Source organism: Cibotium barometz, chromosome 40 (genome assembly GCF_041138505.1).
Source record: "Cibotium barometz isolate CiBa-2024 chromosome 40, ASM4113850v1, whole genome shotgun sequence".
Classification (NCBI taxonomy): domain Eukaryota; kingdom Viridiplantae; phylum Streptophyta; class Polypodiopsida; order Cyatheales; family Cibotiaceae; genus Cibotium; species Cibotium barometz.
The window spans coordinates 23,722,969-23,749,969 of NC_141085.1; positions in this window are offsets into that span (position 1 = coordinate 23,722,969).

Sequence of the window (27,001 nt, forward strand, 5' to 3'; positions counted from 1 at the left end):
AAATAATCAATATGCATCTTTCTATGCATAGAATTCAATTCTATTAAAAATCACTCTTTTACAATAAAAAAATAATCAATATGCATCTTTCTATGCATAGAATTTAATTCGATGAAAAATCACTCTTTTATAATAAAAAATAATCAATATGCATCTTTCTATGCATAGAATTTAATTCTATTAAAAATCACTCTTTTTTAATAAAAAATAATCAATATGCATCTTTCTATGCATAGAACTTAATTCTATTGAAAATCACTCTTTTATAATAAAAAATAATCAATATGCATCTTTCTATGCATAGAATTTAATTCTATTAAAAATCACTCTTTTATAATTAAAAAATAATCAATATACATCTTTCTATGCATAGAACTTAATTCTATTAAAAATCACTCTTTTATAATAACAAAATAATCAATATATATCTTTCTATGCATAGAACTTAATTCTATTGAAAATCACTCTTTTATAATAAAAATAATCAATATGCATCTTTCTATGCATGAATGAAAATGACACTTTTAGAATACACAAACGATGGAGATTACTCTTTTTGATTAATAAAAGATGAAATTTATTTCATGAATTTTTAGAAAATTTTACCATAACCTCCTTTGTATGGTTGACCATTTTTCAAATTTTCTAACCTTAATCTACTAAGAATTATCCCCAATTGGTTTAAAGCATTCTAAACTAATCAATTTTTACCTTTAAGAGAGAAACAATATGAAAAGTTCAATTCTAACAATTAGATCACTTAACTAGGATAAAGAAGGGCTGATTTTAAGAATGAGAGAGGGGGAAAGCCTTTCCAAGAAGACATATCATCTGTTTATCATTTTAAGATAACAAACAATTTAGAAAACCATTAAAAGAATAAGAAAAAGTAAGATTTCTTACTTACATGAAATTCTGGGAGCTTTCCTTTGGCTTCATGGTTTGAGGGATCTACTCTTGTTTGCAACAAGAGTGGCCAACAATTCTTTAGAAGAGGGAATGGTCAAAAACTAGTGAATTATTAAGAAATTCACAGTTCTTGGCTCTTGGGAGGAGTAGAGTAACAGAGTGCATAAAGCACTATTAAGCTTCAACAAAGGGGGAGGCTTCTGTTTAAAGGAAAAAGTGAGCTTCTAACCAAGTAAACTGATTCTAGAATTTTCCAGATCAGTTTGGTCAATTTTTGACCATTTTTAGATCAGTTTAGCTTACTTTTTGGAACTAGACTTGAATTAGGAGAGAGGAGAGATGAAATATGTCAATTTTTGATAATTTTAAACTCCACCAAACATGTGAAGTAGGCACCTCCTTCATGAGGGGGGAATTCCCATTGTGAGGTGTCAAAAATCCATTTTTTTAGTAATTCCTTTGGTCCTTAGTCCACTCTTCAGTCCACTCTTCATCTTATGTGAGTATTTACTCATTTTTGGGGGGATTTTATTTATTTCTTCTATTTATCTTCTCCACACATTTGGATGAATCTGATTGGCCCCTCAAAACCTTAATTTAAAATTTTTTAAAAATCTGGACCCCTAGGATAAGGCCTCTTGAATAGATTATACTTGATTTTTCTAATGCACCTTCTGAAAATCTTTTTGAACTTCTGTTTTGGGGGAACTTATTTTAATAAGAAGAGATATTTTTTCATCCAAAAATATTTAAAATCTGAATAACCTCTCTCTAAAATATTTTCTCTCTCTCTAGGCCAAAACATGTAGAAACAAGATTTTTTATATTTCTTAAGAGGGGATTGATTACAGGGGAAGATACTGGACATCTTGAGAGGCTAGGGAGGAATCTTACATTCTCTCCCACTTGAAAAATGCGAGATATCCTTATCTCGCAAATTGGGAGTAATCCCACAACAGTTCCGCTTCTTTCTCCCACGTGGCATCTTCAAAAGGATAGAACTTCCATTTGACCAATAATTCTCTCAGAATTCTATTCCTGAGAACCTTTTCTCGAACATCAAGGATTTCTTCAGGTTGGAGTTCCATCTATCCTTGGGTTGAAGAAGTTCAGATTTCATCATCAAGCACATGATTCGGGCTTGGTACATACTTTTTAAGAAGGTTGACATGAAATATATTATGTACTTTGAGATGAGGAGGCAAAAGAAGCTCGTAGGCTAAGTCACCTACTTTCTTTGTAATCGGATATGGCCCACAATATCTGGGGGATAACTTCTTGTACTTTCAAAGAGATAGAGAACTTCTTTTGGGGTGTACTCGAATGAAGACCATATCTGCTTATTCGAATTCTCTGTCTGTCCTCTTCTTATCTTCATACTGCTTCTGTCTATCCTGAGCAGCTTTTATATCTTTGCAAATTGGCTACATCTACTGCTCCATGTCATCAAGCATCTGTCTGGACATCTCGACCCTAATCAATGGGTCGGACCAAGTTAATGGAGTTAAGCAATCTTGTCCATACAGAGCTTTGAAGGGGCTCATCCCAATACTTCTGTGATAAGAAGCATTGTAGGCGAACTCGACTAGGTGCAGATAGCTTAGCCACTTTTACTAGAATCAGATGGGCAACTTTGGTTAGTCTATCAACTACCACGAAGATGGAGTTGTAACCTGATTGCACTGAAGGTAATCCAGTAATAAAATCCATACTAATGCATTCTCACTTCATCTGGATGTCTAGTGGATGTAACTTCCCAAGCATTTTTACTCTCTCGACCTTGACTTTTTAACAGATCAGACATTGACGTACATGATTAAGCACATCCTTTTTTAGACTAGGCCAAAAGAAGCTTTTCTTCATAGACATGTAGGTTTTGATGAAACCTGGATGTCTTGCAATAAGGCTGTCACGGGCTTCATTCAGAATTCAACCCTTAGTTCCCTCATCATTTTGGGAATGCATAGCCTGCGATTATAATACATAATTCCATCATCTAGGCTGTACCCTTGAACTCGGTTCAACTCCTTTGCTTTCCTGCATAAGTAGGATAGCAATAGGGCCAAAGAATCTATCTTGCATGATCTTCTCTCTTGCTTCAATAATCAAAGGATTTGATACTACAGTAATTGCAAGTAAGGAGGCTTTTCTGCTGAGGGCATGTGCTACCACATTTTCTTTGCCTGGGCGGTACTTGATTTCAAAATCAAATTCCTGCAGGGTCTGCATCCACCTTCTTTGGCGCATGTTGAGATCCTTTAGTGAAGATCCACTTTAAGCTCTGATGATCTGTCACATCAAAGTGAATCTTTGACCCAGTAGGTGATGTCTCCATAACTTTAGGGCATATACTACTGAAAGTAGTTTCAGGTCATGGACAACATAATTCCTCTCATGGGTTCTGAGTTTTCGGGATTCATAGGCCACTGCATGACCTTCCTGCATGAGTGCACCTCCCAGGGCAAAACCACTGGCATCAGTACTACCGCAAAGGGTAGAGAGAAATCTGGTAGCTTTAGAATGGGATTGGTTACCAAGGCGGTCTTCAGCTTATCAAAAGCACTCTGGCACCTGGCAGACCATTGAAATGGGATATTCTTCTTGAGAAGATTAGTCAGGGGGGAAGCTATGAGAGCATACTTTGGTATAAAAATTCCATACCAATCCCAAGAATCCTCTGACTTCTTTCACTATCTTTGGTTCAGGCCAATCTATGACTGCTTGGACTTTCGCGGAGTCTGGAGAAATTCCATCTTTGGATACCAGAAAACCCAAGTATTCAACATGGTCGGCAGAGAAAGTGCACTTGCTCTTTTTTGCAAAGAGTTGGTGCTTCCTTAGAATCTCAAGAACTTTTCTGACACGAGCTTCATGGTCAGCTGCATTCTTTGAGTAAATCAAAATATCATCAAAGAAAACAAGAACGAAATCATCCAAGTATTCTCTGAGAATGTCCTGCATTAAGCGATTGAATGTAGCTAGGGCATTTGTCAATCCAAACGGCATGACAGTGAATTCATAATGCCCATACTGAGTATTGATGGCTGTCTTCGGGATATCTTGCTCATTAATCCTGATCTGATAATACCTTGATTTGAGATCTATCTTTGTGAAGATCTAGGCTCCACTTAGCCTGTCCAGAAGCTCATCAATTCTGGGGATAGGATACTTAACTGTCAGCTGATTGAGACCTCTGTAGTCCACACAGAGTCTTAGCGTTCCATATTTCTTTTTCTGAAAGAGAACTCACGCACCCCAAGGTGAAACACTAGGTCTTACAAACCCTTGTTTTAACAGCTATCTAAGCTGTTCCTTGAGTTCAATGGCTTCAGAAACTGGCATTTTTTATGTGCGCAAGGCTACTGGCTGAGCTCCGGGGGTCAATTCTATGACATGAGCTACTTCCCAAATTGGAGGCATCTCTGTTAATTCTGCTGGGAATAAATCATCATATTCACTTAACCATTCAGGTTCTTTAGCTTTTAACTTTGAGTCTACCGGATTCATTTTGACAAGATAAATCCGCTGCTTCTTTCTAAGTCCTTTTAGAAGCTTTTACTCACTGCAGACTAGGGGATCCTGAAATTTCGATTCCTTGAACTTTGTTTCCGTGAAGGTCACGGAAGGAGATGGTTCCATTATGACAGTGAATGTCAGCTTGATTTTTGTGGAGCCAATCCATTCCAAGGATCCCATTTAAAACTTCCAAAGGTATAACTCTGAACTGACAGTCAGTTAAATTCCCATCTAGATTGAACTAAATACGATCTGTCTCAAGGTGAGTGAAAAGAATCTTCCCACTTGCCAATTCAACTTGCATAGGTTTCCCTGATTTCTGATCTAAGACTAGCTTACGCAAGCATCCAGGGGAAATGAAAGAATGAGTACTACCTGAATCAATCAAAAGCTTAAAAGGCTTACCCTGATACTCAGCTGGAATATGAATGACAGAGAATTGACTGTTTGGCCCTTGGTTTTCAATTGCAACATAAATCTATCCTCTTTCCTCTTCCACTACTTCTGCAATTGTGACTGCTCTGGCTATTGCAGTCTGAGGCGGGACTCTTTCTCTTTGGTTGCCCTAGTTCTGGGAAGGAGTTCTGAGGCTACTCTGGACAGAGAGGCAGACGGTTGAGCTAGAGTTCTCTTGGGATTTCCCTGATTTGGGTGAGATGGATCTCGATTTGACTGATAGGAAGGGGTTGGTCTTTGCACTCTCGGTCCTTGACTTCCCTGTCCCCTTGACATGGCAGGAGTCGGGCAGTCTTTCAACTGGTGACCAAAACCCTGACATCCAAACACCAGTTCTCACTTCTGAGCTCATCCGTATGAATCCTTGAAATAGGTGGGGCTCCTGAGAAAGTGTTCTGGGGGAAGGGTCTTCCTTCACTCCTGAATCTTCTCGCATCCTGATTCTGAATCGGGCCTTGCTACCTCTTTGGGGGAGGAAAGTTTGAAGTACTTCCTGGGGTTTGGAATCTTTTAAAGTTAGAGGGTGCAAGCTTTGGCGGGACCTTAACAACAAAGGCTTTGGCAAAGTCCTTTGCCATTCTTACAACTTCGACCATTGAGACAGGTTTGGCATTCTTCACTAAGGTGCCCAATGGCTCGTTCATTCCTCGAATGAACCTGGCCCATCAGTTGCTCTTCATCCAATTGAGGAGAATATTTAAGGAGAAGGGCAAAAGCTTGATGGTACTCTTCAATTGTCCGGCTATCCTGCTTAAATTCCAAGAATTCATTCATTTTAGTTTCAAGGAAGCCCGGAGGACAAAACCTCTTTCTGAGGTAAGCTTTAAGATCGGTCGAGGTTTGGGTATTCCGGTCGAGACGGTTAGTCTCGCAGTGATTCCTCCAAGCGACCTTGGCCATTTCCACAATCTTTAATCTGGTGAGAGCCATCTTGCTTCTCTCATTGTAGCCAGTTACATCAAAGTATTCCTCCATTGCTTCAATCCACTTTTCCACTATTTTACCTCCTTCACCCTTGAAAGGGACCAGGTTGGGATCTGTGCAGGGCTTTTCGAACATCCGGATCTAACTCTTAGTCATCGGTTAGAGGATCTAGTTGCTTGGCACGGGCCGTGCGCCTCATGACTCTGACAAAACGAGATTTTCGTCAACTTAACTTTGACAATAGATTTATGATTATTTATTTTTTACGATTTGTTCTTTAAATAGATAATTATTTCATCATACTTCATGAAACAAGATTAATCATATTCACAATCATGAAAACAATTTGGAATTTTTTTGCAAAACATCATTTATTATCAAAAGTTTTCGATATATACACGGCTCCCAAAATCACTGCCTCAATCGTATTCGCATAAAGAAGCAAAACTGCGAAGGAGGCATGCCATGGTACACATGATTCATTACAGAAAGAGGCGTTATGATTCTATCTCTAGGGATAAAGCGGCTAAGAAGCCTAGCATGAAGTCCTGAAGTTCCTGGGTGAATGATCAAAGAGTTGCACATGCTGAACAAGCTCTAGCCTTATCAGAATCATGGCTAAGGAAATATTCTGCCTGAGCCTCTTACGCTGACTGTAACTCCATAGAACCACATATACAGACGTCGCTCAAGAGGATCAGGAAAGTAAAGACTCTCAAAATGACGTGCGAGTCTCACTCTGCTTACTTGGGTTGTAGTAGAGTTGATGAGTTGATGAGGTGGTCAAATGCAAAGGCTATCATATCCTGACTCTGGGAGAGTTCAAGAATGCCAGATAGATTCGGGGTATCCATCTATAAATTTCCAATTCAATTTTTGAGTTTTCAATTTTTGAAGTTCCTTCAACATAATATTAACAAGCGAAAATATTTTTTTTTCCAGATTTACTTTAAAATTCTTAAGCAATTTCTGTTGCTGTTATGTAGATTATAAGAGCGCTCTAATACCAACTATGAGATCCCACTGCCCCCTCTGTGCACTGGATTCCTGGATGGTAGCAGCGGAAGTAGCTTCCTCTTGCGCCGCGGGGTAGGGTTTCTCACTCGGGGCCTCGCCCTCGAATGTCCGGGCACGAGACTAAGCTGGTGGTCATTCCGAAAACCAAAACTGGGAAAATTTTCCATGCCTGGAAAGCGGGGACGATTCCACCATTTTGAATTTCTTAACGAATTTTTCTAACAAAGTCAAGATTGATCTAACCTTCATCTGAATAAACCAAATAGAAGGGAAACTATAACAGACTTAACTTGAAGGAATCAACGCTTTTTTTCTAATTGAATTAGGCACAGCCATTGATTTATTCTTTAGAGAAGTCTTTAGGATTCTAATTAACTACTCGAGTTCTATGCGTATTCCTATTAATCAATTTTATTATTAAAACTCTACTGATTCCAGCCTAACCCCATCCGGCCCATGGGTTAGCCACCCCCAACCACTGGAATAGTAGAACCAGACAAGTACTCACCTACCCATAATTGAAAGCCTTTCTTAACTTTTGCTTTAGAGAATACAGATACTCACACACTCCTCTTTAAACTTTAATCTATGAAACAATCCATTGACAAACAATTACTGGGTACAGATGTCACAACTCAAAATTTCCATTCAATCCTTGTTTCTCACAAAACAGTATCACTCTGGACTCTCCGTTGAGACCAGCAGGTCAGCAAACGAGATCCAGTATAACAGATTACAATAAGTTTCTCATCATCATACATATATATCTTCCACAACATATACATGGGTTTCCTCGGCATGGCGAGCCCGTGCATCTCCTGGTCAGAACCCTCCAGGATCCTCCTTAGGTGTCTTGGCACTTCACTAAGGGACCGCTTCGTCGACCCTCGCCCATTGCACCGGAAGCGCACCATTTTAACCGTACCGAGGTTGGTCAAGACCTAGGCAGGCTTTGTCGCGTGAGCTATCCTTTGAACACTCCCCGCTAGCTGTTGCAACCGAACTTCCCTTAGAAGACACATATACCAAATGCTCCCTCCAGCATTCTGGCGTAAGACAGTCCTTTAACAAAACAGGGTTTCTATGCAAGTTTTCGGTTTTGATTTTCTTTTGAATACAATGGATATATCTTAATTTCGTATCCCAAGACTTCTAGATCACAGGTTTGGATTCCCAAACAGAATTCCTTGAATTCAATAATCTTAATCCTCAGATCAAAATCAAAGGTCTCAACTTAGTTTCAGATTCGGTGGGTGATTTTAGTGTAGATTACTGAAGTGGTCACATCGTCATTTCTTGAAACTGACGAAGGAGTTACATCTTGGTCATAGTCTGATTCAGGGTTTGAGTATGGAAAGGTTCTCCCTGAACTATCTTTCTTGAAGGTAATATTTCAATTCCTACTTTACTGAATTCAAAACTAAACACGAATTCCTATGAGGAATAAATTAGTCATTTATCTAAAATTTTGACTTCGATAGTTTTTCTGAATTTTCTCATTACCATCCTAGAAAATATAAAATGGTATAATTTTCCTTCACTGAGTATTTACTTATTCATTTTTCCAATATTCATGGGATTTAAACATAGGATTAAAGTAAACTCTTATTTTGATAAAAAAATTCTTTTATGTATCATTTTATGCATAAAAATCAATATTAGTGAAAGTAACACTTTTACAATAAAAAAATTTCTTTTATGCATCATTTTATGCATAAAAATCCATATTAGTGAAAGTAACACTTTTACAATAAAAAATTTCTTTTATGCATCATTTTATGCATAAAAATCCATTTTAATGAAAGTAACACTTTTATAATAAAAATATTCTTCTATGCATCTATCTATGCATAAAAATCCATTTTGATGAAAGTAACACTTTTATAATTAAAAAAAATTTCTTTTATGCATCTATTCATGCAAAAAATCCATTTTGATAAAAGTAACACTTTTATAATAATAAAAATATTCTTTTATGCATCTATTTATGCATAAAATCTATTTTGAGAAAGTAACACTTTTATAATTTAAAAAAAAATCTTTTATGCATCTATTTATGCATAAAATCCATTTTGATGAAATTAATAGTTTTGTAATAAAAAAATAATCAATATGCATCTTTCTATGCATAGAATTTAATTCTATTAAAAATCACTCTTTTATAATAAAATAATAATCAATATGCATCTTTCTATGCATAGAATTTAATTCTATTGAAAATCACTCTTTTATAATAAAAAAATAACCAATATGCATCTTTCTATGCATAGAATTTAATTCTATTGAAAATCACTCTTTTATAATAAAAAAATAATCAATATGCATCTTTCTATGCATAGAATTTAATTCTATTAAAAATCACTCTTTTTTAATAAAAATAATAATCAATATGCATCTTTCTATGCATGGAACTTAATTCTATTGAAAATCACTCTTTTATAATAAAAAAATAATCAATATGTATCTTTCTATGCATAGAACTTAATTCTATTAAAAATCACTCTTTTATAATTAAAAAATAATCAATATGCATCTTTCTATGCATAGAACTTAATTCTATTAAAAATCACTTTTTATAAAAAAAAATCAATATGCATCTTTCTATGCATAGAACTTAATTCTATTGAAAATCACTCTTTTATAATAAAAATAATCAGTATGCATTTTTCTATGCATGAATGAAAATAATACTTTTAGAATACACAAATGATGGGGATTACTCTTTTTGATTAATAAAAGATGAAATTTATTTCATAAATTTTTATAAAATTTTGCTATAACCTCCTTTGTATGGGTGACCATTTTTCAAATTTTCTAACCTTAATCTACTTAGGAATTATCCCTAATTGGTTTAAAGCATTCTAAACTAATCAATTTTCACTTTTAAGAGAAACAATATGAAAAGTTTAATTCCAACAATTAGATCACTTAACTAGGATAAAGAAGGGCTGATTTTAAGAATGAGAGAGGGGAAAAGCCTTTCCAAGAAGACATAGCATCTGTTTATCACAAACAATTTAGAAAACCATTAAAAGAATAAGAAAAAGTAAGATTTCTTACTTACATGAAATTCTGGGAGCTTTCCTTTGGCTTCATGGTTTGAGGGATCTACTCTTGTTTGCAACAAGAGTGGCCACCAATTCTTTAGAAGAGGGAATGGTCAAAAACTAGTGAATTATTAAGAAAATCACAATTCTTGGCTCTTGGGAGGAGTAGAGTAACAGTGCATAAAACACTATTAACCTTCAAAAAAGGGGGAGGCTTCTATTTAAAGGAAAAAGTGAGCTTCTAACCAAGCAAACTGATTCTAGAATTTTCTAGATCAGTTTGGTTCATTTTTGACCATTTTTAGGTCAATTTAGCTTACTTTTTGGAACTAGACTTGAATTAGGAGAGAGGAGAGATGAAATATCTCAATTTTTGATAATTTTAAACTACACACATGTGAAGTAGGCGCCTCCTTCATGAGGGGGGAACTCCCACTGTGAGGTGTCAAAAATCCATTTTTTTAGTAATTCCTTTGGTCCTTAGTCCACTCTTCAGTCCACTCTTCATCTTATGTGAGTATTTACATTTTTGGGGAGATTTTCTTTATTTCTTCTATTTATCTTCTCCACACATTTGGATGAATCTGATTGGCCCCTCAAAACCTTAATTTAAAATTTTTAAAAAATCTGGACCCCTAGGATAAGGCCTCTTGAACAGATTATACTTGATTTCTAATGCACCTTCTGAAAATCTTTTTGAACTTCTGTTTCGGGGGAACTTATTTTAATAAGAAGAGATATTTTTCCATCCAAAAATATTCAAAATCTGAATAATCTCTCTCTAGAACATTTTCTCTCTCTAGGCCAAAACAGGTAGAAACAAGATCTTTTATATTTCTGAAGAGGGGATTACAGGGGAAGATACTGGACATCTTGAGAGGCTGGGGAGGAATCTTACACATGGCAGCCAGTGGGGACCATACGCTGGGGTGATTGGCCTTTGGTCATTGTGCGAGTGTTGTATGGGCGCCCGGGTAGGTCTATTTAGGACGGGACTCCTATTTTTGGGACACCGGCCTCGATATGCGTGTCGGTGCGCCTAACGGCTGTGGAATTTTTTTCCGAGAAAATTGTCTACGTTGTTTTCCTAGTCGTAGGGGTGCAGTCCGTTCATCAATCGGACACCGGACATTCATTTATTAAGGTCGGAAGTTTACCGTACTTTAACTAAAAATAACTAAAATTTACGTAGAGGCTTAATCTGTTGTCTGTTTTGAGTGCTGTAAAATCTTATATAAGGGTAAAATCCGTTTTGAGTGCTGTAAAATCCTATATAAGGGTAAAATCCTACACAGATTCCAAATTCAGACTTAGAATTTTAAGATTCTAAGTGGAAATAGCTGAATTTTTAAAATTGATGATTTTTAGACTATAAAAAGTCCATAAATTCAACTTTCAAATAGACATATATTATTATTGAAGATGGGAATGTTACATCCTTCCCCTCTTAAACAAATCAAGATGTCCTTATCTCGTCATGAATTTGGGGCAATCTTTTAAGAGTGTAGCTTGATCTTCCCAAGTTTCATCCTCTTCAGGGTAATCTCTCCATTGCACTAGGTGTTCTATAAGAGTTCTATTTATGGAGTTATCATTCTCTAGAGTCTATGATCCTACTAGGCTGCTGCAACTCAAGGAATCCTTGAGTTGGGATTCCAACTTACTCATCATCAAGAATATGATTGAGGCTGGGTACATAAGGCTTTAACAAGCTTACATGAAATACATTGTGGACCTTAATATGGCTGGGAGCTGCATTTTACATACACTTCTGCTGTAAGATCCCCGTCCCTACCGCGCAACGAGCGAAAGTAGCACATCTTGCGCAGGATAGGGTCCTACACTCGGGGCCTCGCCACGGATATCCGGATAGGTGACTAATTCCTCGGTTCTTCCAAAACCGAACTTAGAAAAACTTCCCTTGCCCGAAAAGCACAGGCGATTCCTCCAGGATAAAATTTTACTCTAACGTAGTCAGGGCCATTACTGACCAAATTGATCTAACCGAACCTAAAGTCACTTGGTCAGATCAAGGAAGAAACTTGCACTTGGATCATAGAGATCAACGCTTTTTTCCCCATCGAGAGGCACAGCCGTTGATTCCTTTTTCCATAGAACAATTACTATCCGGGATTTACTTCATCTAGCGTACTACAATAGAAATTGAGTCTCGTTTTACGGATCCATCAGTCCAGCCTAACCCCATCCAATCCCATGGGTTAGCCAATCGCCAACCACTGTAGTGATGGGATCCAATTTAGAATTTAGTTAGGTTTTGTCTCAGGTACCAGGGAAAAGATTTCCTAAGTCCCCTAGCCGGATTTTCAAGCAAATTTAACTCCAGTCACACCACTTACACACCCAATATGAAATTGCCTTTTTCCTAGATTCAAATGTATTTAAATCAGCCATTTAATGAAATCATAGTGTCACTGATCATAAACTTCCAAGTATCCGGTTGAATCTTAATTTCCAATCATTCCTTCATCAGAATATCTATGGCATCATTGGCAACCAGAACGCTCACCACCTGTTCACTCAGGGGCCTTTTCTATAGTTCGTAGATCATAGTACCCGGTAGATAATCACTTATAAAAATCAAGATGAAATCCTCGTTGAAGATCAGCAAGATCAACCAACAGATCCATATAAGAGAGCTATGGACTCATCAGTTGAGGACCAGCAAGGTCAATCAACCAGATCCATACTCGATTTCAGAAAACAACTCTTACTCCTTGTTCTAATATCTTCCACGATGCACGTGTGGGTATCTTCGATGACCCAGAGCCCGAGCACCGTATGGTCAGCACCCTCTAGGATCCTTCATAGGTCACCTAGCGCTTCACTCATAGGCCACTTGCTTAGTCCCTCATCCACCGTACTACTGGAAGCTCACCATTTAAATCGAACCAAGGCTGGTCAAGACCTCGGCCGACCTTGCTACGCGAGACATCCTCCGTTGACTCTCCGTCAGCTGTTACAACTTTATCAGGTAGGTCTCCACGACCACATTCTCAAGATAGTCAAAATGCTTCCCCAGCATTCTTGACATAAAACAGTCATTTACAAACAGTTCACAAATACAGTTTCTATAATGAACTCACGTCTTTCTAGATTGTTTCACATCAATCCATATTACTTAACCCAAATCCAAATCATATGTATATCCATTCTTGACCAGATACATCATTTTCCATCCCATCACATCAGATTCATTCACTTCACATAACATCCATTCCTATCTTTCTTAATTTACATTACGTCTCATCACATCCATTTCTCATTACATCTCATTCGTTCACATTTTATATTATTCATTCACATTTTGATTCACATGACATCTCATCTCATCCATTCGCTCATATCGACTTCATATCCATTCACATACATATTTGCATTCATTATTCCACATACACATCCACATTCGTACATCCACATTCACATCTACATCCATACATCCATTTTCACATCCACATTCATACATCCACATCCATACATCCACATCTATATCTACATCCATACATCCACATCCACATCCACATCCATACGTCCACATCCACATCTACATCCATACATCCATTTTCACATCCACATTCACATTCATACATCCACATCCACATCCACATTCATACATCCACATTCATACATCCACATCCATACATCCACATCCATATCTACATCCATACATCCATTTTCACATCCACATTCATACATCCACATCCACATCCATACGTCCACATCCACATCCACATCCACATCTACATTCATACATCCACATCCACATCCACATCCACATCCACATCCATACATCCACATCCATATCTACATCCATACATCCATTTTCACATCCACATTCATACGTCCACATCCACATCTACATTCATACATCCATTTTCACATCCACATTCACATTCACATTCACACATCCACATCCACATCTACATTCATACATCCATTTTCACATCCACATTCACATTCATACATCCACATCCACATCCACATCCACATTCACATCCACATTCACATTCATACATCCACATCCACATCCATATCCACATCCATATCCACATCCATACATCCACATCCACACATTCATTCATTCACATCCACATCCACATCCATACATCCACATCCACACATTCATTCATTCACATCCACATCCACATCCATACATCCACATCCATATCTACATCCATACATCCATTTTCACATCCACATTCATACATCCACATCCATATCTACATCCATGCATCCATTTTCCAATCCACATTCACATTCATACATCCACATCCACATCTACATTCATACATCCATTTTCACATCCACATTCATACATCCACATCCACATCCATACGTCCACATCCACATCGATAGAATGTAAGAGAATTCTAATTTTTTTGATATAAAGATTCTTTACGCATCTAATTAGGCATAAAGACAACTCTTGCAGGAATAACACTTTTATTAAAATCCTTTTATGCATCTATTTATGCATAAATTCAATTTTAAGGAAAATAACACTTTCGAATTAAAAATAAACCTTTTATGCATTTTACTATGCATAAATTCCATTTGAATGAGAATAACACTTTCAAAATAAAAATAAATCTTTTATGCATCTATCTATGCATAAATTCAATTTCAATGCAAATAATACTTTCGAAATAAAAATAAATCTTTTATGCATCTATCTATGCATAAATTCAAAATTGATAAGAAATAACTCTTTTGGATTAAAAGTAAAATTCTTTATGCATATATTTATGCGTAAAATCAAAATTGATGAAAATAACTCTTTTGAATTAAAAATAAAATTCTTTATGCATCTTTCTATGCATAAAATCAAAATTGATGAGAATAACACTTTTGGATTAAAATAAATTCTTTATGCATCTTTCCATGCATAAATCCAATTTAGTAGGAATTACACTTTTAGAATAAAAGAATTTCTTTTATGCATCTAATTTATGCATAAAATCCAATTATGATGAAAATCACACTTTTAATATAAAAAAAAATCTTTTATGCATATGTTTATGCATACAAATCATTTATGATGAAAATCACTCTTTTAATATAAAAGAATTTCTTTTATGCATCCATTTATACATAAAAATCATTTATGATAAAAATAACACTTTTAATATAAAAATATCTTTTATGCATATGTTTATGCATACAAATCATTTATGATGAAAATCACTCTTTTAATATAAAAGAATTGCTTTTATGCATCCATTTATGCATAAAAATCATTTATGATGAAAATCACACTTTTAATATAAAAAAATATCTTTTATGCATATGTTTATGCATACAAATCATTTATGATAAAAATCACACTTTTATCAAAATAACAATTTCAATATACTTCCTTCTATGCATAGAACTTAATTCTAAAGAAAGTAACACTTTTATAATAAAATATTTTTAGTATGTATTTTCTTATACCTAGGATGAAAATTAACACTTTAAGAATACATATACGATGGGAATTACTCTTTTTGAATAAAAAAAGTAAAACTTATTTTTTACAATTTTAAAAAATTTTACCTTAACCTCCTTTGTATGGCTGACCATTTTTAAATTTTTAATTCTCTAAAATTAATTAGAAGTTCACCAAGAGTATTTCAATCATTCTAATGTAAACATTTTCTACTTATCAAAGAGAAACATTATTAATCATTCATCTAGGATAAAGAATGGTTGGATTTACTAAAGATGAGAGGGGAATGCCTTTTTTCAATGAGGCATAACATCATAATCATTTTAGAGAGAACAAAAATCATAAAAACCATTAAAATTAAGCATACATGGGAATTTATGTATTTCCTTACTTCCATTCATCAATCAACTTCAATAGCATTAAAAAGCCATTCCAATTAAGCTTCTCAAGCTTGAGAGGGGTTGAGAAGAGAGAAACATTGAGAAATGATGGAAAAAGATCAAAATTCACACTTTACCTTACAAATTGCTTGATTCTTTGATCACGGTAGAGGCCCCCAACCAATAAATTGGTTTGGTGTGTTGATGGAGCCACCAATGGAGATTGAAGAAGGAGGGAAGCTCCAATTTCTTCAATTTGGAGAGAATTTTAGAGAATAGTAAAAATTATCATTATTTCAGCATAATTCTGGCATAGTATAATTCTCCTATTTTTTTACAAAGGGCTCAAGTTCTATTTATAGGAGAGGGAGGCTCTAACCAAGACCAACTGATTTCTAGAATTTTCCAGATTCAGTTTGGTTGAATTTGGACTAGATTTGGACTTAGTTTGGTTCCTTTTTTATTCGGTTTGATCCAAGAGAGAGGAGAGATAAAAATATCACATTATTTTTGAGTTTAAAACTCATTCAAGCATGTGAAGTAGGTGCCTCCTTGAAGGGACTCCCCTTCCTTACACATGTGTCAAAATGGAATCATTATACCCAAAATATCTCATTTTTTTAGTAATACTCATAGTTTTTTACTAATAACCCTTGTACATAGTCAACTCTTCATCTTATGTGAGCATTTACTCATTTTTAAGTATTTTTCATTTAGAACATCTTATCTCATCACATCTATTCACCTCATATTCTCATCACTTCTATTCACATCCCATATCATTCATTTACATTCTGATTCACATCCCATATCATTCATTTACATTCTGATTCACATGACATCACATATACTCATTCATTTACATTCTGATTCACATGACATCATATCTCATATACTCATTCATCACCTATCTGATTCACATCTTATCTCATCACATCTATTCACCTCTATTCACATCACATCCATCCATCCATTCGCATCTATCTAATTCACATCACATCTATCCATCCAACCATCATCTATCTAATTCACATCTTTTCTCATCACATCTATTCACCTCACATTCTCATCATCTCTATTCACATCACATCCATCAATTCATTCATTCCCATCTATCTGATTCACATCACATCTCACATCTATTCACCTCACATCAATTCATTCATTCCCATCTATCTGATTCACATCACATCTCACATCTATTCACCTCACATCTCATCACCTCTATTCACATCACATCACCTCATCTCACATCTCATCACCTCTATTCACATCACATCCATCCATCCATTCATTCCCATCTATCTAATTCACATCATATCCATCCATCCATTCATTCACATCTATCTAATTCAGACCTTATCTCATCACATCTATTCATAGAATTTAAGAGAAATCTAATTTTTGATATAAAGATTCTCTACGCATCTATTTATGCATAATTCAAATTTAAGGAAAATAACACTTTTAAAATAAAATTAAATCCTTTATGCATCTTTCTATGTATTAATTCAATTCTAACGAGAATAACACTTTTGAAATAAAAATAAATCTTTTATACATCCTTCCTATACATAAATTTAATTTTAATGATAATAACACTTTTGAAATAAAAAAATAAAATTTTTATGCATCCTTCCTATGCATAAATTCAATTGTAATGAGAATAACACTTTTGAAATAAAAATAAATTATTTCTGCATCCTTCCTATGCATAAATTCAATTTTAATGAGAATAAAACTTTTGAAATAAAAATAAATCTTTCCTATGCATAAATTCAATTTTAATGAGAGTAACTCTTTTGAAATAAAAATAAATTCCTTTATGCATCCTTCCTATGCATAAATTCAATTTTAATTAGAATAACTCTTTTGAAATAAAAATAAATTTCTTTACGCATCTTTCTATGCATAAAATCAAAATTAATGAGAATAACTCTTTTGAAATAAAAATAAATTCCTTTATGCATCTTTCTATCTATAAAATCAAAATTAATGAGAATAACTCTTTTGAAATAAAAATAAAATCCTTTACGCATCTTTCTATGCATAAAATCAAAATTAATGAGAATAACTCTTTTGAAATAAAAATAAATTTCTTTATGCATCTTTCTATGCATAAAATCAAAATTAATAAGTATAACTCTTTTAAAATAAAAATAAATTTCTTTACGCATCTTTCTATGCTTAAAATCAAAATTAATGAGAATAACTCTTTTGAAATAAGAATGAACGCCTTTATGCATCTTTCTATGCATAAAATCAAAATTAATGAGAATAACTCTTTTGAAATAAAAATAAATTCCTTTATGCATCTTTCTATGCATAGAACGAAAATAACACTTTTAGAATACACAAATGGAGGGGATTACTCTTTTTGAATAACATAAAGAAAAAACTTATTTTCACAAAATTAAAGAAAATTTGGCCATGACCTCCTTTGTATGGCTGACCATTTCTCAATTTTTACGTTCTAATTCTAGTTAGAATTTACCCCAAGATGAATTAAAACACTCTAGTCTAATCAATTTTCACTTCTAAAGAGTAATCAATAGGAAAAGTTTAACTAATTTTGTTTGTTTCTCATTTTAGGATAAAGAAAGGCTGAAATTCTTAATGAATAGAAGGGGGAAGGCTTTCCATCAAGGCAAAACATCCAATTTCACATTAAAAAAAACAAGAAATCAAAAAACCATAGAATAGAATTAAAAAAAGTAGAATTTCTAACTTACATGGAGTTTTGTGAGCTTTCCTTTGGCTTGAGGAATTGAGGGTTCTACTCTTGCTTGGATCAAGAGTGGCCACCAATTCTTTGTAGAGGAATTAGTAAAAAACAAGTGAATTATCAAAGAATTCAATGTTTTTGGCTCTGGGGAGGAGGAGTAGAGTAACAGTGCATAAAAAACTATTAACCTTTACAAAGGAGGAGGCTTCTATTTATAGGAAAAAGTTAGCCTCTAACCAAGCAAAATGATTCTAGAATTTTCCAAATCAGTTTGGTCACTTTTTGACCATTTTTAGGTCAGTTTAGCTTACTTTTTGGATCTAGTTGAAACAGGAGAGAGGAGAGATAAAAATATCTTATTATTTGTGAGTTTAAAACTCATCCACACATGTGAAATAGGCACCTCCTTCATGAGGGGTTTTCCCCACACTAAGGTGTAAAAAATGCATCATTTTCTCTAGATATCTCTTCTTTTTTAACTAATAACCTTGTCCTTAGTCAACTCTTCATCTTATGTGAGTATTTAATCATTTTTGGGGGATTTTCTTTTATTCTTCAATTTATCTCCTCCCTACATTTCGATTAATCTTATTGGTCCATAGGAACCTTAATTTAAAATTTTTAAAAAATCTGGACCCTCAGGATAAGGTCCTTTTTACCTATTTTCAATTAATTCCAATTGCACATTGGAAAGTTCTTTTTGAATTTTTGTTTCAGGGGAAATCGTTTTAAACACTAGGAGGATTTTTATATCCAAAAATATCTCAATTTTGAACTGCCTCCCTCTAGTCATTTTCTCTCTCTAGGCCAAAATAGGGTAAAACAGGATCTTTCTTTTATTTCAGAGAGGGGAATAATTATAAGATCAAAAGGGGAGGTTCTTACACATGTACACCTCAAAAGCTAGAGGGAGGAATCTTACATCCTACCCCACTTAAGAAACATGAGATGTCCTCATCTTGCAAAATTAGAGGATAACTCTTTTCCTTAAGATCCAACTGATTCTGGGGTTCCTTATAGTCTGGTGAACCCAAAAGAATCCTGGGATAAAGATCCCTTATATAGAACTCATCATTAGATAACAATTCACTCAGATTATAACATTCAAATCCTTATCACAATAATGGTCCATTAGACCGAACTTTCTATCTGAACAGTCCTCCATGGGAATTTTCAATTATACAGACTTTTAATTTGACATCCCTTAACTTGATCCACTGGGTCAAGAGTTAACAGTAGCAATCTATCAGCACAATCCACTAATCTCATAGTGATTTGTTGAAGTCATTATCGTCATTCTAGTTACGAATATCAACACAGGGACTCGCCCCATTCATCCTCATTATTGTGGTTTTGCTCACTTTATCGCTTTTCAACCCAAAATTCAAGAATCGTCATTTTTTCAATGAGAATCCAATTCAACTCATCAGTTTCTCAATTAGAATTTTAAAATCATATGAACCACATTCGAATTCATCATCTGGATAGCATTTTAGCTTGTAATTTCAAGATCTTAGATTTACTCGTATATACTGTCAGTAAAGAGCTGCAGTTATACCCCCAGTATATACGGGTAGTCACGGTCCTTGGAACTATAAGGTAAATACCATCATGTCTAGGCCTCAAGCAAGTCACGGATTCCATATAGTTGCAGTACTTCCATCTGAAGACCCATTTATCAATTTAGGAATTTCATTCTGAATATCAATTTATATGAGTTTCATCACACAATTCCAACCTTTTATTGCTACTTCTTAAATTTATGACATTCTTGGCTTCTCGATTGATCCACTTTAGCCAAAATCGCTCTGATACCTATTGTAAGATCCCTGTCTCCACCACCGCGCAACAAATTCAAGGGTGCTAGCAAGGGAAGTAGCACTTCTTGCGTGGGGCAGGGTCCCACACTCTGGGCCTCGCCCACGGATATCCGGACAAGAGACTAATCCATCGGTTCTTCCAAAACTGACCCGGGAAAAAAGCTTCCCTTGCTCGGAAAGCACGAGCGATTCCTCCAAGATAACTTTTCTCTAACGTAGTCAAAAGCCTTAACTAACTGAACTGATCTGGCCGAACCTGTAAGTCCCATAGTCAGATCAAGGAAAAGATTGCACTTGGATCATAGAGACAAACGCTTTTTTTCTCATTGAGAGGCATAGCCGTTGATTCTTTTCCATAGAACATTTTTTGTCCGGGATTTACTTCTTCTATCGTACCATAACAGAATTGAGTCTCAATTTAGGAATCCATCAGTCCAGCCTAGCCAACCACCCAACAACTGTAGTTATGGGATCCAATTAAGAATTTTGTAATGTTTTGTCTCGGGTACCAGGGAAAAGAGTTCCCAGGCCCCCTAGCCGGATATTCATGCAAACTTAAAACTAGTCACACCACTTACACACCCAATATGAAATTGTCTCGGGTACCAGGGAAAAGAGTTCCCAGGCCCCCTAGCCGGATATTCATGCAAACTAGTCACACCACTTACACACCCAATATGAAATTGTCTTTTTCATAAAATCAGATATCTTAAAAAAAAACAATCTTTTAATGACACCATTGTGTCACTGATCATAATCCTTAAGATCTCCGGTTGAATCCTTATTTCCAATCGTTCCTTCATCAGTGTACCTATGGCATCATTGGAAACCAGAACGCTCACCACCTGTCCACTCAGGGGCCTTTTCGATAGTTCCTAGCTCATAGTAACTGGCAATATATTCACATAACAAAATGGAATCTCCGTTGAAGATCAGCAAGATCAACCATTGGATCCATATAAAAGAGCCATGGACTCATCCGTTGTTGAGGACCAGCAAGGTCAATCAACCAAATCCATGCTCGAATTCAGAAAACAACTCTTACTCCTTGTTCCAATATCTTCCACGACGCACGTGTGGGTATCGTTGGCGATCCAGAGCCCGAGCACCGTATGGTCAGCACCCTCTAGGATCCTTCGCAGGTGACCTAGCGCTTCACTCATAGGCCGCCGCTTCCTTTGGTCCCTCATCCACCGTAATGGAAGCTCACCATTTTAATCGAACCGAGGCTGGTCAAGACCTCGGCTGACCTTGCTATGTGAGACGTCCTCCAATGACTCTCCGTCAGCTATTGTAACTTTATCAGATTAGGTCTCCCCATGACCTCATTCACAAGACGGTCAAAATGCTTCTGGAGCATTCTTGACATAAAAGAATCATTTAAAAACAGTTCAAAAATATAGTTTCTATAACGAACTCTCATCTTTCCACATTGCTTCACATCAAACCACATTAATTAATTCCACAACCATTTCATAAGTATTCCTATTCTCATCCAATCTCATCATTTTCATCTCATCTCATCTTTCCTCAATTTAAGCTCATCAAATCTCATCCACTCACATCTACCCATATTCACATCTCATCAGATCACATTCATTCACATCTCATCAGATCACATTCATTCACATCTCATCCATCCAGACCACATCACATTCACTCACATCACATCTCATTCATTTTACCTCACATCTCATTCATTCTATCCCGATTCACATCCCATCACATCACATTCATTTATATCCATCACATTCACTTTTATTCATATCCATCACATTCATTCTCATCTCCATTATATCACATCACTTCTATCCACATCATATCTCATTCATACACATCTCATCTCATTCATCCACATCCATCCAATCGTTCTCATGTACGACTACTCGCAGCTTTCCATACATTCATATCTATCACTTCACATCCACATATATTCATGTCACATCTCATCTCTTTACGTCACATCACATTCTTTCACATACACATCTATATCCATTCTTTACATACACATTCACATCCATTCTTCTCATACACATCTTTATCCATTCTTTCACATACTCATTCACATCCATTCCTCACATACACATTCACATTCATTCTTCTCATACACATTCTTATCCATTCTTTCTCATACTCCTTCACATCCATTCCTCACATACACATTCACATTCATTATCATCACATACATTCACTCACATCCCATATCATTTACATTCTGATTCACATGACATCACATCTCATCTATTCATTCATCATCTATCTGATTCACATCTTATCACATCTATTCACCTCTATTCACATCACATCCATCCATCCATTCGCATCTATCTAATTCACATCACATCTATCCATCACATCCATTCGCATCTATCTAATTCACATCACATCTATCCATCCAATCATCATCTATCTAATTCACATCTTATCTCATCACATCTATTCACCTCACATTCTCATAATCTCTATTCACATCACATCCATCCCTTCATTCATTCCCATATATCTGATTCACATCACATCTTACATCTATTCACCTCAGATCTCATCACCTCTATTCACATCACATCCTTCCATCCATTCGCATCTATCTAATTCACATCACATCCATCCATCCAATCATCATCTATCCTATTCACATCTTATCGCATCACATCTATTTACCTCATATTCTCATCACTTCTATTCACATCACATCTATCCAATCATCTATCTGATTCACATCACACTATCCAATCATCTATCTAATTCACATCTTATCTCATCACATCTATTCACCTCATATTCTCATCACTTCTATTCACATCCCATATCATTCATGTACATTCTGATTCACATGACATGACATCACATCTCATCTATTCATTCATCATCTATCTGATTCACATCTTATCTCATTACATCTATCCGGAAAAAAACTTCCCTTGCCTGGAAAGCACGGGCGATTCCTCCAGGATAACTTTTCTCTAACGTAGTCAAAAGCCTTAACTAACTGAACTGATCTGACCGAACCCGTAAGTCCCATAGTCAGATCAGGGAAAATATTGCACTTGGATCATAGAGACCAACACTTTTTTCCTCATTGAGAGGCACAGCCGTAGATTCTTTTCCATAGAACAATTTTTGTCCGGGATTTAATTCTTCTATCGTACCATAACAGAATTGAGTCTCAATTTAGAGATCCATCAGTCTAGCATAACCCCATCCAATCCCGTGGGTTAGCCAACCTCCCAACCACTGTAGTGATGGGATCCAATTAAGAATTTAGTTAGGTTTTGTCGCGGGTACGAGGGAAAAGAGTTCCCAGATCCCCTAGCCGGATATTCATGCAAACTTAAAACTAGTCACACCACTTACACACCTAATATGAAATTGCCTTTTTCACAAAATCAGCTATCTTTAAAAAAAAAATCTTTTAATGAAACCATTGTGTCACTGATCATAATCCTCAAAATCTCCGGTTGAATCCTTATTTCCACTCATTCCTTCATCGGTGTACCTATGGCATCATTGGCAACCAGAATGCTCACCACCTATCCACTCAGGGGCCTTTTCGATAGCTCCTAGCTCATAGTAGTAACCGGTACTATATTCACATAACAAAATGGAACCTCCTTTGAAGAACCATGGACTCACCCGTTGAGGACCAGCAAGATCAATCAACCAGATCCATGCCCGAATTCAGAAAACAACTCTTACTCCTTGTTCCAATATCTTCCATGATGCACGTGTGGGTATCGTCGGCAATCCAGAGCCCGAGCACAGTATGGTCAGCACCCTCTAGGATCCTTTGTAAGTGACCTAGCGCTTCACTCATAGGCCGCTTCCTTGGTTCCTCATCCACCGTACCAGAAGCTCACCATTTGAATCGAACCGAGGTTGGTCAAGACCTCGACCGACCTTGCTACGCGAGACGTCCTCCAATGACTCTCCGTCAACTATTGCAACTTTATCAGATTAGGTCTCCACACGATCTCATTCACACGACAGTCAAAATGCTTCTCCAACATTCTTGACATAAAACAATCATTTAAAAACAGTTCAAAAATATAGTTTCTATAATAACGAACTCTCGTCTTTCCACATTGCTCCACATCAAACCACATTAATTAATTCCACAACCATTTCATAAGTATTCCTATTCTCATCCAATCTCATCATTTTCATCTCATCTCATCTCATCTTATCTTTCCTCAATTTAACCTCATCAAATCTCATCCACTCACATCTACTCGTATTCACATCTCATCACATCACATTCATTCACATCTCATCCATTCAGACCACATCACATTCACTCACATCACATCTTATTCATTTTACCTCACATCTCATTCATTCACATCTATCCCAATTCACATCCCATCACATCACATTCATTCATATCCATCACATTCACTTTCATTCATATCCATCACAGTCATTCTCATCACCATTATATCACATCACTTCTATCCACATCATATCTCAATCATACACATCTCATCTCATTCATCCACATCCATCCAATTTTTCTCATGTATGACCACTCGCATCTATCCATACATTCATATTTAGCACTTCACACCCACATATATTCATGTCACATCTCATCTCTTTACATCACATCACATTCTTTCACATACACATCTATATCCATTCTTTACATACACATTCACATCCATTCTTCTCATACACATCTTTATCCATTCTTTCACATACTCATTCACATCCATTCCTCACATACACATACACATTCACATCCATTCCTCACATACACATTCACATTCATTATCATCACATACATTCACTCACATCCCATATCATACATTTACATTCTGATTCACATGACATCACATCTCATCTATTCATTCATCATCTATCTCATTCACATCTTATCTCATCACATCTATTCACCTCTATTCACATCACATCCATCCATCCATTCACATCTATCTAATTCACATCACATCTATCCATCCAATCATCATCTATCTAATTCACATCTTATCTCATCACATCTATTCACCTCACATTCTCATCATCTCTATTCACATCACATCCATCCATTCATTCATTCCCATCTATCTGATTCACAACACATCTCACATCTATTCACCTCAGATCTCATCACCTCTATTCAAATCACATCCATCCATCCATTCACATCCATCTAATTCACATCACATCCATCCATCCAATCATCATCTATCTGATTCACATCACATCACATCCATCCATCCAATCATCATCTATCTGATTCACATCTTATCTCATCACATCTGTTCACCTCATATTCTCATCACTTCTATTCATATCACGTCTATCCAATCATCTATCTGATTCACATCTTATCTCATCACATCTATTCCCCTCATATTCTCATCACTTCTATTCATATCCCATATCATTCATTTACATTCTGATTCACATGACATCACATCTCATCTATTCATTCATCATCTATCTGATTCACATCTTATCTCATCACATCTATTCACCTCTATTCACATCACATCCATCCATCCATTCGTATCTATCTAATTCACATCACATCTATCCATCCAACCATCATCTATCTAATTCACATCTTATCTCATCACATCTATTCACCTCACATTGTCATCATCTCTATTCACATCACATCCATCCATTCATTCATTCCCATCTATCTGATTCACATCACATCTCACATCTATTCACCTCACATCTCATCACCTCATCTCATCACCTCTATTCACATCACATCCATCCATCCATTCATTCCCATCTATCTAATTCACATCATATCCATCCATCCATTCATTCCCATCTATCTAATTCACATCATATCCATCCATCCATTCATTCACATCTATCTAATTCACACCTTTTCTCATAACATCTATTCATAGAATTTAGAGAAATCTAATTTTTGATATAAAGATTCTTTACGCATCTATTTATGCATAATTCAAATTTAAGGAAAATAACACTTTTGAAATAAAATTAAATCCTTTATGCATCTTTCTATGTATAAATTCAATTTTAATGAGAATAACACTTTTAAAATAAAAATAAATCTTTTATGGAGCCTTCCTATGCATAAATTCAATTTTAATGAGAATAACACTTTTGAAATAAAAATAAATGCATCCTTCCTATACATAAATTCAATTTTAATGAGAATAACACTTTTGAAATAAAAATAAATCTTTTATGCATCCTTCCTATGCATAAATTCAATTTTAATGATAATAACACTTTTGAAATAAAAAAAAATCTTTTATGCATCCTTCCTAGGTAGGCATAAATTTAATTTTAACGAGAATAACTCTTTTGAAATAAAAATAAATTCCTTGATGCATCTTTCTATGTAAAAAATCAAAATTAATGCGAATAACTCTTTTGAAATAAAAATAAATTTCTTTACGCATCTTTCTATGCTTAAAATCAAAATTAATGATAATAACTCTTTTGAGATAAAAATAAATTCCTTTATGCATCTTTCTATGCATAAAATCAAAATTAATGAGAATAACTCTTTTGAAATAAAAATAAATTCCTTTATGCATCTTTCTATGCATAGAATGAAAATAACACTTTTAGAATACTCAAACAGAGGGGATTACTCTTTTTGAATAACATAAAGATAAAACTTATTTCCACAAAATTAAAGAAAATTTTGCCATAACCACCTTTGTATGGCTGACCATTTCTCAATTTTTACATTCTAAATCTACTTAGAATTTACCCCAAGATGAATTAAAACACTCTAATCTAATCAATTTTCACTTCTAAAGAGC